A 17002-nucleotide genomic window follows, 5' to 3' on the forward strand; every position below is an offset into this window, starting at 1 on the left:
TCTACCAGAGGCTATTAAAAGCTTTGAGAATATCATAGAAATGGAATCATGCAGTATATATATCCTCTGAAGACCAGCTTCTTTCATTCAGCATGTCTTTGAGATTCATTTGAATTGTTGTGTGTATCAATACAGCTTGTTCCGTCCTATAGCTGGGTAATATTTCATGGTATCAATGTGTTACAGTCTGTTTTTTCATTTACGTGTTGAAGGACATTAGGGTTAATTGCAGTTTTTGGCAATTCTGAATACGGCTGCTGTAAACGTTATGTATAAGTATTTGTGTTCACAAATTTTTACTTTTTTTTTTGTGAAATATTTCTCAACCTTAGCACCATTGATATTTTGGGCAGGATAATTATTTGTTGGCAGGGCTGTGGGATTTGTCCTGTGCATTGTGGAATGTTTAGCAACAACATTAGATGCTTCCCATTTGTGACAAAGAAAAATATTTCCGGACATAGCCCTAGGAGACAAAATTACTTCCTGTTGCAATTCACTCCTCTCAGGTAGGTACCCAGGAGTGGAATTGCTGCTGAGTCACATGATAAGTATATGTTTGATTTTATAAGAAATTTCCAAACTATTTTCCAGAGTGTCTGAACCATTTTGCCTTCCCATCAGCATTGTTGCTCCACATTCTTGTCAGCACTTGGTATTCTCATCTTTTTTCTTAGCAATTCTAATAGTTGTGCAGTGATTTCTCATTGTGCTTTTAACTGCATTTCCCTAATGGCTAATGACATTGAACTTCTTTTCGAATGCTTATTTGCCAGCTTTATATCCTCTGGAAAAACGTCTATTCAAATACTTTGCCATTTTTGATTAGATTGTTGATTTTCTTATTGTTGAAGCTTTTTACATATTCTGGATACAAGCCTTTCTTGCATACATGATTTGGAAATATTTTGTCCCAGTGTATAACTTGTCTTTTTAATTTCTTAAGATTGTTTTATGCAGAACAAAGTTTGTGTGTGTGTGTGCACACTCGCATCCATGTGTGTGTGTTTTCCAAGATAACCAGTTTTAGGTTCACATGCATAAAAGGTAATTTTGGACAGGAGATTGGGGTGCAGGATGAATCTCCTCAAAAAGTGAAGCTAACTGAGTCTCCCCTTCAACAATCCAGAGATGCAGAATGTGTCCAGTCTCTCCCCTCCCCATATAGAAGGAAAATATGCACATCAGTGCACACCAATGGTCTGAAAACCCCCAGGAGCCCATGCAGGTGGGAAGTGAGGGGGATAGCGCCTCATCAGTTGGGGAAAGGGAAAAATGAACCTCACAGAAGTCATAATAGGGTAAAAGTAGCAAGGCTGCAGTTTTCCATGAGTATGAGGGCAGGGCAGGCCGGTGGACTGTAGGGCAAGAGGGACTTTGACACTCAAGTGGTAAAAGATGTAATTGTTCTCATAGTGGCGTTGCCCTTTATCATCAAATGTCAGCAAACAGAGCAGGTTGATCTGTCTCCTTCACGACTGTAGTTTCCATCTTGACCTCAGTGGCCCAGGGGCATAATGGCCAGAACGCTCATGAGAGGGCAGACCTTGATGGTCATGGCCTCAGTGACTGGGGACATCATGAGGCTTGGGGTCACAGCATCCCCCATGTCCAGGACCTTCATGAAAAATCTCCACTTTCCCCACTTATGCCACCACCAGTACTTTCATGAAAGAGATGCTTATTGGTGATGATGCCCACTAACTCTAATAATGATCCCACCAGAATTTCTTCATCCATTTAGGGGTCCCACTCCACAGAGACTTCCTCTGGCCCCTCAGAGTGAAGGAGGTAGTAGAGGTTCATTTTCTTTTTGGCCACCACAGTCTTTACAGTATGAACCAGGAATTGGTTCTTGACTCTTCCCCTCAATATTAGGCCACCCTGCATGGGGTCACCTGGGCTATCCCAGAAGGGGTCGTCTTTTGCTGGAGGGATTAGGGGACCCAGAAGATGTGGACCAACTGTCCATCAGGGTCTCCAGAACCTCCGTGGAAACCAGGCGTAGGTCGCCAGTGCCAGGGGGAAAATGTCTTTGGACCTCCCAGGGCCTCCTGATAGGAAACGACGGACTTTTAACCAGGACCTCAGAGGTTAGGTGGCAAGAGCAATCGGTCATCTTATCTGAATAGTCTGGTTGTTTTAGCAGTTATTTTGAGGGTTGACTGTTTGGGCTACCCATGATGAAAGTAAGGCTCTCCTGGACATTGATGCCTCCTTCTTCAGAGCTCAATAAGCCCTTCCAAGTACCTATGCTTCCCAGAAGATTGGCCAAAACAGGAGGCAACTTAGAACTATCTGCCCCATCAGGCCACCTGATTCCTCAGGCTCCAGGGTCTTAACATATGGGTCTTATTCATGGAAACTCCTCATCTAGGAGGATGAGCTCTTAGGCGTTAGGATCAGTTCATGAGGACTAGCCTTGTCCAGGAAGAGTTTCTGAAAAATTCCTTCCTCCCACCTCAGCTTATATGTTTCACTCCTGGCTGTTGCTTCCTGAAGTGACAAGAGGTGATAAGAGCAGACCCAGGGACTAGGGGCACATTCAGGGCACGTTTACCTTCATGTTATCATGATTCAGACACTGGCCCATTTCAAATGCAGGTTGGTCTGACAGTGTCTCTCAGTCCTTGATCTTATTCACATTTCTGTGTTCGGTTCCATGCACTTCAGTATATAAATATTGTCTCAGTTTGTTCCTGCCATGTCACAGTTGCCTTCTTCCAGTTTTTATTAATCCATTGGCAAGGATCTTCAGGATTCTCTACTGGCTTTGCATCCAGAGCCCCTGACACCAAAGAAGCTGTACCCAAGAGCTCTGAGACTTCAACAGGTAGTACTGGGGTTAACAATCTTTGTCTGCAGCCTCAGAAGGAGGTGCTTGTCCTGGGAAAGAAATTTTGGCTGTGCTTGGTTCTGTGCATGCTTTTCCTTCAATGGGGCTTGACTTGGCAACTGGGAACTTCTTAATTTTGAATTTGCAGATTCATTCTTCTGCTTAAGTCTGCTGTTGAGGCTCTCTATTACATTTTTCATCTCATTCGTTGTATTACTGAGCTCCAGAATTTCTGTGTAGTTGTTTTCTATTCTTTCTCTTTGTTGAAGTTTTCATTTTGTTCATGCATTTTTTTTTTCTGATTTTGTTGAGTTGTCTATCTGTGTTCTCTTTTAGCTTGCTGAATTTCTTTGAAACTATTATCTTAAATTCTTTGTCAGGCAGTTTGTAGATTTCTATTTCTTTAGAGTTTGTAACTGGAAAATTATTGTATTCCTTTCATGTTATTATATTCTCTTGATTTTTGTGTTCCTTGTAGTCTTGCATCTGTCTGTGCATTTGAAGGAGCAGTCACTTGTCCTAGACATTATAGACTGGCTTTTGTGGGAAAAGACATTCATCTGTGGGTGGGTGTGAAGGCACCAGCTGTGTGAAGTGTGGCAGTTCTGGTTCAGGGGGTGGGTGTAGGGTCACCTCCTGCTTTGAGAGGTGCGATAGCATAGACTCTGGTCAGCTTCATCAGCTAAGGTTGGTGTCAGTGAGGCCAAGGCTGTAGGTATTTATAGTGGTGGTGAGGGCTGCTTGGGTACTCAATCATGAAGGGTGCTGTGGTCCTCCTATTCTCCTTCCCCCCACTAGAGGGAAGTCATGGCTGAGGGGATATCTCTTGGTTCCAAGGTCAGGGCATGTGTGCAGTGGTGCTGGGGTGTGGGGGTGGATTCAGCCCTGGGAACATGGGGTAGGGATCAGTGGCATCTCATTCCCTGGAGGGGAGCAGTTATGTGGACTCTGGGCAAATGCATCAGCTGGTTTCACTGTCAGCAAAGAATGCAGAGATCCTTGGTGGCAAAAGCTGTGGGTGTGGGCTGGGCATGGTGGCTCATGCCTGTAATCCCAGCACTTTGGGAGGCTGAGGTGGACAGATCATGAGGTCAGGAGTTTGAGACCAGCCTGGCCAACATAGTGAAATTCCGTCTCTACTAAAAAAAGAATACAAAAATTAGCCAGGCATGGTGATGTGAGCCTGTAGTCCCAGCTACTCGGGAGGCTGAGGCAGGAGGATCACTTGAACCTGGGAGGCAAAGGTTGCAGTGAGCTGAGATTGCATCACTGTACTCCAGCCTGGTGACAAAGCAAGACTCCATCTAGAAAAAAAGAAAAAACTGTGGGTGTCCACAGTGGTGGTGAGGGTTCTGGGGAAGGCTGCTGGGCACCTCTTGCTCTTCTTTTGCCTCATGGGGAAGGTCATGACTGAAGGAATCTCTTTTGGTTCCGAGCTGTGTTGAACTGGGGGATATGACACAAGTAAAATTTTTCTATGCTTTTTGATGTGGCCATGCTCAGTTTTTGTTTTTTGTTTTTAAATGGAGTCTTGCACTGTCACCAGGGCTGCCATGATCTCAGCTTACTGCAACCTCTGCCTCCCAGGTTCAAGCGATTCTCCTGCCTCAGCCTCTCGAGTAGCTGGGACTACAGGTACCTGCCACCACATTCCAGCTAATTTTTGTATTTTCAGTAGAGATAGGGTTTTACCATGTTGGCCAGGCTGGTCTCAAACTCCTGATCTCATGATTCGCCTGCCTTGGCCTCCCGAAGTAGTGGGATTACAGGCGTGAGCCACTGCGCCTGGCCCATGCTCAGTTTTTGTACTTCACTGGTTTGCTGTGGCTTTTTGTTGTTATATTCCAGGACTCTCTTAGAGATATTTTAGTGAGTAGGTTGTTGTTTAATCATCGTTTTTATGGGGGCATGAGAGTTGGGACCTTCTACTCTGCCATGTTTCTGACATCATTTTTAGATGTCCTCTTTTGACCCACAAATTACTTGGAAGTCATTTTTACATTTCCAAGTATTTGGAGGTTTTCCTGTTGTCCTTGTATTGCTGATTTCTAGTTAGTTCCATTATGATGTGAGAATATTCTTTGTATGATTTCAGTTCTTTCAAATTTGTTATTTTAAATTTACAATCCAGAATAGTGCCTGTCCTGGTGAGTGTTTTATAGGCACTTGAAAATGAATATTCTGCTGTTGCCGGGTGAATGTTCTATAAATACCAATTAGATTCGGTAGGTTGACTGTGTTTTTCTATTCTTATCTGCTCAATTTATATATCACTGAGAGAGCAGTGCTTATTTTCCTTAACAAGGAACTTACTTCTGCTTCTGCCACCTGCCTGGGATCATTAGCAGTATTGTATATTTCAATCCAGTATCTCAGTTGAGATGGTTTGAAGCTAAGATCTAATTCCTCCAAAGCCTGTATACTTCTGTTTAGTCGTACTTCTAAGGTTGTGGTGCACCAGTTATTCACTCCTTTTCAACCTCCAGTTTCTTTCTTCTTACACTAATGAGATTGTCAATAGATATTTTGACTGTTTAGACTCAGGAATGGGAAATACTCATAAGGCAAGAGTGCCCACTAGGTAGATCTCACGTTGATTGATCTGTTCTCCCCTGTATAGTGACTGGTAATCCTTCAGCATAATTTTTAGCTCTCCCAGTACCTTCAAGCATACGCTTTTACTTATTTTTGCTTTCAATTTTCTAGTTGGCCTCAACTAAAGGATTGATCTGTATTATTAAGTCAGGGATCACTATAAGCAAAAATATTGTTTTTAGAATTAAAATAAAATCAGCAAGATCCCATCTCTCCCTTAAAAAAAGAATACTCTCTTGTGGGATACAGAAAAAAGAAACAACATGAAGACTGTTATGATAAAGTTATGAAGAGGATACTATGTGAGCACATATAAAAGAGATTTATCCAGTTTAGGGTATAAAGTCTACATAGGTATGAGGTATGGCTTTGAAGGACAAAGGAGATTATCTTGATGAATATACCAAAGAATGTCTGTGAAATGGAGTAGCATGTGCAAGCACATATGGGCAAGAGGAAGCGTGATAGGTTCAGAAACACAGATAGTTTATTCATTTTATTAATTAATTGAGTTAATTAATTGATTCAGTCAGCCAGTTACAATTGAACATCTAGTATGTCAGATAATGTTGGAGATATGAAAATGAATGAAAACAGACAAGAAAGACCAAGATGTACTACTAGGGAATGGATTTACCCTCCTTCCTAGAACAACTAATAAACTGGACAAAATATATAAAGCAATATTTTTTCAGATATTGGAACTATGGCAGCATAGGATAATGATCTCCGAGATAGGGGGAAAAAGGTGAGCTCTGTGTTTTCCCCAGATTATTTTTTGAAAAGTTTCTAGACTGTAATGAAGGGAGAAAGGGTGACCCAAGCAAGCCCAGTAACACCCTGATTTAAGAAGAAGAAATTGAGAGTCCGAGGAAACCGCTATGGCTAGAGTTCATGGGATAGAGCACTAAAGAGGAGATAGCTGCTGAGAGCTGAGACAGAGAAAGAGATCTGCAGGGATATTCAGTGGTTCTCTCAAGTATTCAGCTGAGAGCTACTCAGCACCTGCATGTGACAAATGTTCTGGTTACTGGGGAAAGCACCACCTGAAAGGAGCAGGGAAACAAAACCTAAGGCACACAGAGAGCGGGGAATAGATTGTGTTCCCACTAACAGAGAAGAAAACTTCATATTATAATTCAAAGGCATAAAAGCACTCAGAACAGTTTTGCTTATTGCCTCACCGGTGTGAAAGAATTGGCCCTAGACTAAAGGCTTGTCTGGTCCTGTGTAATAAAGCTTAAAAGAAATTTTAAGAGGAAAAACTGTCTTCAAGTAACCTATGTCACAAAACAATGCTTCTACTTAAAAAAGTAGAAAATGAGGAGCAAATTTAACTTAAAGTATAAGCAATGAAATAAGGATCAGAGTAGAAATAAAGGAAATATAAAAGAGAAAAACAATAAGAAACTCAGTAAGACAAAGATTTCCTTTTTTGAATAGATCAGTAAAACAGAGAAGACACAAATTAACAGTATCAGGAATGAGAGGGAGTGACATCACCACAGCTTTTATAGATATTGAAAGTATAAAAGGAATTTTTATAAACCACTTGATGCAAATCAATTTGAAAACTTAGATAAAATGGACAAATTACTTTAAAAACAAACTACAAAAGCCCACTCAATAATAAATAGATAACATAAATATTGCCACATCTATTGATGAAATTTAATTTGCAGTTAAAATCCTTTCCAAAATCAAGACACATATGGTTCCTGTGTTGATTTCCATCATATATTAAAGGAAGAAATAATAATTTTGCAAAAACTCATCTAGAAAATTGAAGAGAAAAAAACTTTCCAACTCAGTGTGTGAGCCCAAAGACTTTAAAAGAAAAATACTAACCAATATACTTCAAGAATAGAAATTCAAAATACCCTAAAATATTTTTACAAATCAAATTTAAAAATAAATGAAAATATTAATATATTATTACCAAATACTGTTTATATTAGGGTTGCAATATTGGGTTAACATTAAAAAATGAAACAATAAAATTTGCCTTATTAATAAGCAGAAAAAGCTGTATAATCATCTTACTATATGCAGAAAATCACATGAAAAATCTAACATCTATTCCTGGTAAAAATTTCCAGCAAATTAAGAATAGAAGGGAACTTCCTCAACCTGAAAACAGATACCTACAAAAAACCTACAACGAATGTAATTCTTACTGTTGAAAGACTGTATGCTTTCCCCCTAAGATCAGCAATAAAGAATGTCTAATCATACTGTACAGTACTGTACTGAAGGTTCTAGCCAATGCAATAAAACAAACAAAAAGAATTAAAAGGCATTTGGATTTGAAAGGCAGAGGTCAAACTGCCTTAACTCACAGATGACATAATTATATATGTAGAAAATCTTAGATATATGAAGAAAGTGAATAAGCTACAAAATGCTGCTAAAATGAATAAATTAGTTAAGCAAGATTGTGAAATCCAAGATCAGTATATAAAATTAATTATATACCCATATGCTAGCAATAGTCATTGACATTAAATACTGCATTGTGATATTGGGACTTTCCTGGTCTCCAGCCTGATATATGTACATATTTTTTTCTTTCTTCTTTTATCCCCACATCATGTAATGAAAGATATATTGACTTTATATTAGAATGTTTGAATATTGCTAACTTTACATCCTAGTATTTAAGTATTGTTAACTTTATATTATTAAGTTATTAATGTTAGCAAAGTGACATCATTATTTAAGTTATGGAATATTGAGAAGAATAAGCATCGGCCGGGCGCGGTGGCTCACGCCTGTAATCCCAGCACTTTGGGAGGCCGAGACGGGCGGATCACGAGGTCAGGAGATCGAGACCATCCTGGCTAACACGGTGAAACCCCGTCTCTACTAAAAAATACAAAAAACTAGCCGGGCGAGGTGGCGGGCGCCTGTAGTCCCAGCTACTCGGGAGGCTGAGGCAGGAGAATGGCGGGAACCCGGGAGGCGGAGCTTGCAGTGAGCCGAGATCCGGCCACAGCACTCCAGCCTGGGTGACAGAGCAAGACTCCGTCTCAAAAAAAAAAAAAAAAAAAAAAAAAAAGAAGAATAAGCATCACCCCAAAATCTTGCATCTTCTTCTGGGGAAAAGGTTAATGTATTTTCATTTGTATGCAGAATACTTGTATCATGTTAGGTGAATACTTGACATGTTATTGACGTATGTTATTGACATCAGGCCTTCAACTGATGTCATTGTTATTGTATCTACCCCAAATTTATATGTTGAAGACCTAACCCCTAATATGATGGCATTAGGAAATGAGGCCTTTGAGATTAACTGGGCTTAGATAATGTCATGAGGGTGGATCCCCCATGATGAGATTATTGCCTTTATAGAAGGGGAAGAGATACCAGAGTTTCCTCTCTCTGCCACGTGAGGATACAGCAGGAAGGAAGCTGGCTGTTGGCAAGCTAGAAAGAGGGCCCTCACCAGAGTGGGACAGTGCTGGCCTTCTGATCTCAGACTTCCCAGCCTCTAGAGCTGTGAGAAATAAATGTCTCTTTCTTAGTCCACCCAGCCTATGTTTTTTTTGTTATAGCAGCCTGAGCTTACCAAGACACCTGAATAGAACAAAAGACTGACCTCCCATAAGCAAGAATGAATTCTATCAGCAGACAGCCTTTGGACTAGAACCAGACATTGGTTCTCGCCTGGGTCTCTAGCCTACCAGCTCACTCTGCAGATTTTAGACTTGCCAGCCTCCATAATTGCATGAACCAATTTCTCAAAATAAATGTCTCTCTCTGTCTCTCTCTCTCTGTCAACATCCTATTGGTTTTGGTTCTCTGGAGAACTTTCACTAATGCAGTCACTTTTGAAAACAGTTTGGTGGTTTCTTAAAAAGTTAAACATCTACTCATCACCTGAGCTAGCCATTCCATTTACCTCAGGGAAATAAAGTAAATGTCCACACAAGGACTGTCCATAGATACTTATAGCATCTTGATTTCTAATAGCCCCAAATGGGAAACACCCCAGATATTTATTAATGGGTAAATGGATAAATTGTGGCATATCCATACAGTGGAGCAGTACTCAGCAATAAAGGGGAAGAACCATTGATACACACAACAGCATGGTGAATCTCAAGTAATTATACTGACTGAAAGAAGCCAGGAAAAACAGTGCTCATGGCCTGATTTATTTTATACGCAATTCTAGAAAATGCAAACTATCTATAGTGTCAGAAGCAGATCAGTTGTTGCCTGGATATGGGAGGAGGGACAGAGGTTACAAAAGAGCATGAGGAAACTTGGAAGTGGTGGATGTGCCTATTATCTCGACTGTGGCAATGCTTTCAAATATGTCAAAGCCCATCCATTTGTACACTTAAATCTGTGCAGTTTATTGTATGTCAATTATACTCAGAAAAGCTGGAAGTGCCCCCAAACAACAATGAAAACAAATCAGACACAGGCCATACCTTCATGGTGTTCACTGTTTAGTGGGATCATTGCTAACATTTACAGAGAGCGTCCTATGTGCCAGGGAGAGCACTGCACAGCTCATTTCTTTTAACACATGGGGAGTATTATTATCTCCTTATTGTAGAGGAGGAAAGTGAAGTTAGTGAGTTTAGGCAACTTGCCTTAACTCGCTAACTTCATCTTTCTAACCAGAGATGTGAGTCTCTGACTGCATAGCCATTCTCATATAAAGGTTAGTGTAGGGGGAGAGCAAAGTATGAGGAGGGACAGGAGGGTAAATGAGACTCAGGATGGAAGCCGAGACCTGCATGCCAAGCTCAGGGGCCAGATCATCATCTTGCAAGTCCATGGCTTTGTCAAGGGCTACCATCCATCAGTCAGATAAGACAGACTTAGCAAAAGTGAATCAAAAGAAAGGAAGGACAAAAGGATGGAGACAAGAAAAGGATGAAAGAAAGGACAGAGGAAGTGAAAGGAGAAAAGGAAAAGCTAGTCTTATCTTCAGGGACTTTACATAGTAATTTAAGCACAAGACAGCATAATTCTGGCTGCAGGGGACAAGTGGGTAGAAATAGAACAGTCTCAAGGCTCAAGGCCTGGAGGGATGAGGCTGACTGGGTAAGGTTGGTTTGCTGAGCCTTGTCCTCATATATACCTTCTACTTAGCCATTCATCCTCTCCATTTTCCACATGTTCAGGATAGTGGGGAAAATTCACTCTGATGATGTACTGAGTCAGGAATGGCCTGTAATTCTGAGAGATGATGGGCAGAGTGGGAGTGGGGAAGGGGAAATCAGTCAATGTTCCATGGAGTTTCCCTGGAAATGCTGAATGATACCTTGGGAAGAAAACCTTGTGGCCCTTGTGGTCGTAACACAATGACACACAGATGAGGGATGCTCACCCACAATGGGTAATTCCATAGACCTCAGGCAGAATGACTCACACGGGGGCCAAACAGAGAAAATATCTCCATTATAGTATTTTATGATGGTTACACATTACAAATGTATTTAACTAACTGTAAATGTCATACGATGGCTCCCAAAAGGAATTCTTTGCTTTTAGAAAAATGAATATACTTTTCTGTTTTTCTGATGAGGTCAAAAGGTAGAATCTGAGTAATCAACTTAAGACAGAATGCTATGGCTTGAATGTGTCCCCCAAAATTCATCTCTTGAAGCCCTGATTGCCAATGTGATGGTGTATGGAGAGGGGCCTTTGAGAGGTAATGGGTCATGAGGAAGGGGCCCTTATGATGGGACTAGTGCCCTGTAAAGGAGAGACACCAGATGACTTACTCTCTCCACCATGTAGGGCAAAGAGAGAAGGTGGCCACACGCAAGCCAGGAAGCTCGCCCTCACCAGGAGCCAAATCTGTGCAGTCTTGGACTTCCAGTCTCTAGGACTGTGGGAAATAAATGCTGGTTGTTCAAGCCACCCAGTCTGTGGTATTTTATTATGGCAGCCTGAGCTGACTAAGAAACGGAACTACTGCAATTAATTCTTGGAAGAGTGAAAATGGAATAATCTCCAAACATCACAGCCCAACCAAGCTACAGAGAAGACAAAGTGACAAAGGGAGATAAGTGCTCTAGCTGTGACTCTCCAACCAACATAACATGTGATTTTAGGCCAGGCTTCCCTTTTCTGGCTCTTACTGTATTCAGCTATAATATAAGTGGTTGGACTTAACTGCCTTGAGCCCCTCTAGTTCCTTCAGACTTCCCTTCTGTTTATTGTTGGGGGAGTTGTTATGAACTATACCTTTACCTAGCCTAAAAGGGCGAATTATATTTGTCCAAAGAGACTGAACAATTAAACTTTGAAAAAAACATTTTTCTGATTGATCCATAATTATACATATTTAGGGGGTGCACAGTGATGTTTTGATACATATAATATATAGTATGACCAGATCAAGGTATTTAGCACATCCATTATCTCAAATATTTATCATTTCTTTGTGTTGGAAATATTTAATATCCTCCTTCTAGATATTTAAAACTATATATTATTGTTAACTATAATCATCCTACAGTGGGATAGAACACTATAACTTACTTCTCCTATCTAGCTGTAACTTTGTATCCTGTAACAAATATCTTCCTATCCTTATTCCCCTACTTTTCCCAGCCTCTACTATCCTCTGTTCTACTTTTGACACGAAAGTAAGTTCTTTCTTGAAAGTATGTTCTTTCTAAGAAATGTTGTGAGATTAACATTTTCTTGGCTTCCACGTATGAGTGAGAGCATGTGGTGCTTAATTTTGTTCCTGGCTTAATTTCACTTAACATAATGTCCTCTAATTCCATCCACGTTGTGTGAATGACAGGATTTCCTTCTTTTTTTATGGCTGAATAGTATTCCACTGTATATTTCACATATTCTTTATTCATTAATCTGTTGTTGGATACCTAGGTTGCTTCCACGTTTTGGCTATTGTGAACACTGCTGCAATAAACATGGGGGTGCAAATGTCTCTTCAAAATACTGATTTCTTTTCCTTTGGCTAGATTCCCAGTAATGGGATTGCTGGAGTATCTGGTAGTTCTATTTGTAGTTTTTGAGGAACTTCCATATTGTTCTCCACAGGGGCTGTTCTAGTTTACATTTCCATCAGTAATGTATGAGTTCCCTTTTCTCCATATTCTCACCAGCATTTGTTATTTTTTGTCTTTTTGATAATAGCCATCCTAACTGGGGTGAGATGTTACCTCATTGTGGTTTTGGCTTGCATTTCCCTGATGATTAGGGATGTTGAACATTTTTTCATATATTTATTGGCCATCTGTATGTCATCTTTTGAGAAATGTTTGTTCAGATCATTTGTCCATTTTACAATCACATTGTTTTTTGCTGTTGAGGTGTTTGAGTTCCTTGTACATTCTGGATATTAATGCCCTGCTGGATAAATAGTTTGCAAATCTGTAGGTTGGTCTTTTCACTTTGTTGATTGTTTCCTTTGTTATGTAGAAGCTTTATAGCTTTATATAAACACATGTCTTTATTTTTTTGGTTTTGTTGCCTGTGCTTTTGATATCTTATTTGTAAAACTTTTTCTCAGGCCAATGTTTTGAAGTATTTCCCCTATGTTTTCTTCCAGTAATTTTTTAGTTTTGGATCTTACATTTGGGTCTTTAATCCATTTTGAGTTGGTTTTTGTATAGAGGGACAGGTGGGAGTCCAGTTTCAGTCTTCTGCATGTGGATGTCCAGTTTTCCCAGCACCATTGACTGAAGAGATTCTCCTTTCCCAGCGAGTGTTCTTGGCACCACTGCCAAAAATTAGCTGACTGTAGGATATGTGGATTAATTTCTGGGTTCTCTATTCTGTTCCATTGGTTTATGTGCCTATTTTTATCCCAGTACCATGCTGTTTTGGATTCTCTATTTCTAAACAGTTCTCATTTATCTGCAAGCTATGCAATTTCTTAATTTCAATAACAAATTTTCCTAAACTTGGGGCTGACTGCAAGAGGTTTCTGGGGCTTTGGCACAATCATGAGTGGTTAATTGTTAAGTGCCTGAGGGCAGGTTTGGTTGCCAGACAGCCAGTTTTAAGTTTTTAAAGAACTGAAACGTTAGGGCTGGTTCAGCAGCACCTGTATCTCTCTCGTCATTTAGCGCTGCTTGTGGTGAGCTTGTGCCAGCAACAGGTGTTCAGGCTCAACTGTCATCGCAGGTAGGTGGGCAAGACCAATTAGGCAGTGCAGAATCATTAGTGTGTGTAATTATTCCAGCTTCCCTGTGAAAGGCTGGCCGTGGGAGAGATAGATGGACAGTAGAGGGGTCTGGCTGTCTGGGTGGGTGGAGGAAGGTGGGAGTGTTTCACGGAATTTCACAGTCCCCTTGGCAAACATAACTTGAGCCATTAGACTGATCTCATCCATCTTGATGTTATTTCCCTCAGCAAGCAATAACCTCAGCTTTCCATGGCCTGTGGTTTCTGTGAGTCGGGAATGAATTCCCTCACTCTGAGTGAAGGTGTCCAACTGGAAACAGAAAAAGAAGAAGTATTTAGCCCATAAAGGCTTTTTGTCATCAGGGAGTGGCCAGAATTTGGAGGAGTCCCATGGATAAAGGTCACTTTGGACACCAGTATAAGCTGGAGGGGCGATGAATCAGTCAGTCAGGCATTCTTATAACCAACACTTATTAAGCATCTGCTGTGTACCAGGCCCTATACTAACTGTTTCATATACTGGAGATGCACAACGGTGGTTCTTGTGTTCCAGGAATTTATATATTAACAAGAAGGATGAAAGCAGAAACTATTAGACTTAATAACATGGATTGCAGGTATTCAACCACCTTGGCTTATTTAAAGAAAACGGCAATTTCTTAAGAGTCAGCCATGTGCTGTGACTTAAATATCAACATGCTTTGGGCATCCAGAGGAAAAAGTGACCAATTTAAATGTTAAGAGAGTTGTGAAAAAGGGTTTACTAAGGAGATGACATTTAACTTTGGCCTTGAAGAGATAATAAGATTTTGAAAATATTTTAAGAAGTGAGTTGAAAAGGAAGGACATTGCATGTATCCCATGAACAGTTATGGAGCATCTCCTCAGTGCAGCATGGCATAATATGCTTGAGAGACAATGTTCGGCCTATATAACTGATAGTCTCTGTCTTCTGGGAATTTACATTCCAAAGACCCTATGGAATAAATATCCAATTAATCATTTGACTGCAGTTCTGAGAGGTGCTACAAAGAAGCAAAGTCTGTGAGAGAAAATAACTGGGGGCCTGACTTGGTCCGTGTGACCCGGATAAACCTTAGGTGGATTCTCCAGGATAAGGAGGAATTAACCAGAATAAGATACTAGTCGTAGACAGCATTCCGAACAGAGAAGTTAGCATTTGCAAAGGCCCACCGTAGGCCAAGGAGGCAGCATTTTACCTCTTTGGGATTTTAAGATTCTGAAGAGTATGTTTCTCTCTGATACAATCACATTTCTAGGGCTCTGCCTCTCCCTAAATATACCCTAGGAGACCTGGATTCTAGATGCAGCCAAATCACTAAGTAGGTGATAAGCAAAGATATTTAAGCTAGGAGTCACTAATCATAAAATGACTGAAATAGATCATTCCCACAGCAGCTTATAATGTTGTAGATCTAAAATGGTTTTATAAACAGATGCCTGAGGAAGGATAGCTCCAAGTGCTTAGGCTGGGGCTTGCATTTTATGAAATTCCTATGTTCAGATAAAAATTTTAAGTGGAATTTCTTTTTGTTTCCTAGCTTGACTCAGCAATAGGAAACATTTTCAAGAATGCTTATGGTCATAAACTTTGCTTTGGTCTGGTGATGTTAGTAGTGCTCCTATGTTCTGCTCCATCATTCCTTCCCTTCACCTGCAATCTAATGGTCATCTTAGTTTATTCTTAGACCTCCCAGATGTTCACCACTGCCCCCCTCCAAAAGACCTCCAGAAAAACTTGCTCATTAGAAAAAAAACTGAGTTTGTTAGACTTACTGCAATATGAAAGAACACCATCTTTTTTTTTTTTAAGATGGAGTCTTGCTCTGCATCTCAGGTTGGAGTGCAGTGGTGTGATCTCAGCTTACTGCAACCTCTGCCTTCTGGGTTCAAGCGATTCTCCTGCCTCAGCCTCCTGAGTAGCTGGGATTACAGGCGCCTGCCACCACACCCAGCTAATATTTGTATTTTAAGTAGAGATGGGGTTTCACCATGTTGGTCAGTCTGGTCTCAAACTCCTGACCGCATGATTTTCCCCACCTTGGCCTCCCAAAGTGCTGGGATTATAGGCATGGGCCACTGTGCCCAGTCTGGAAGAATGCCATCTTGACAGAGTGTTGGCAGTATCTCTAAAAGGATAAGTATGTTACAGGGTTTTAGAACTTGGACAGGGGGACGTTAAAATCATGTCCTGAAAGGTAGAGAACGAGTTGAGATTGGGTAGAGTTGATGACATGTTAGCTTTGGGTTAATGAGACCAGTGAGGAGAGATCTTGAGGTATGTCTTACTGAATGAGCTCTTAGTCTTGTTAAGTAAGCTATTTTATTGGTTCGCCATCTTATCTTTCAGGAACAAATATTTTCTGGAGCAAGTCACTAAGATTTGTTTTGTCCAGACACAGTCTTGTTTATTGATAAAGAGGAGCATTTATTTAGTCCCAGAACTGTTTAGCATAAGTGTGAGAAAACATGTTGGTTTCATTTCTCACAGGCCAGTCAGCTAAAGGGGACACACGTCTGGTAGAAGGAAAATTATTTAATAAAATGAAAACTGAATAAAAATGAAAGTAAAGTAAAGTAATTAAGGCTGTTGGTTTTTTCCAATCGTTCTAAGATTTTCAGCCTCCTTTTCGGATTCTTGCTGATTCTCCTTAGGCCTTACGCCCAGGAAGCCCTAGGGGAAATGGGCTGAAAACTGTTGGGAGCTCTTACCTGAGTGAGTACCAGAGTCACCCACAGTTGTGGGGCACAGGCACTTTGCAAGTGTCTCCCCTCCCAGACACGTGTGGATCACCTCCGCAGGGCTCAGCATGCTGGTGGAGGAGCTCCCAATGGGCTCCCGATGGAGAAACAGTGCCCAGAGTCTGCTAGCTGAGGTCAAAATGGAGACAGGGCCGGGAGCAGTGGCTCATGCCTGGAGTCCCAGTACTTTGGGCAGCCACTGCTGGAGGATCACTTGTTGCCCAGGATTACCTGGCAATATAGCAAGACCCTGTCTCCACTAAATAAAAACAAAAACCTGAGTGAGACTGGTCTGGGTTGCTGGAGAGGTGAATGGATTTGGGAGGGAAATAAGAGGCTGGACAGCTGGTGCAGCCCGAAAGTCTCTGTGCCTCTTTCACAGATTCTTTGCTTCTTGTAAACCAAAAATAAAATTCTAATCTCCCACCCCCAACCATCTGAATGCCCTCTTTAGCCAGGGCACCCTAAGATTTAACCTGAAAGACTGGTTGAGGCTGTGACGGGAAGTGAGGTTTGGAAATGCCTCATTAAACCTCTCTAGCATTAAAGCGGACCTTCAGTCTGGCAAGCAACATGTATAATCTGTTCTCTCGGAAGCCCGCTACCTGGAGGCGTCATCTACGTGACAAAACTGTGGTCTCTATAACCTCTTATCAAAACCCGGACATTCCTTTCTAT

At 41.0% G+C, this 17002-nt stretch overlaps 1 long non-coding RNA gene across 1 annotated transcript in view; it reads left to right on the forward strand.

The window, feature by feature from the left end:
- The window catches only part of LOC105476181 (uncharacterized), a 127475-nt gene that overhangs the window by 59093 nt on the left and 51380 nt on the right, over positions 1–17002 (forward strand). The window lies entirely within an intron of this gene.

The sequence above is a fragment of the Macaca nemestrina genome, chromosome 12 (genome assembly GCF_043159975.1).
Source record: "Macaca nemestrina isolate mMacNem1 chromosome 12, mMacNem.hap1, whole genome shotgun sequence".
In the NCBI taxonomy this organism is placed as follows: Eukaryota; Metazoa; Chordata; class Mammalia; order Primates; family Cercopithecidae; genus Macaca; species Macaca nemestrina.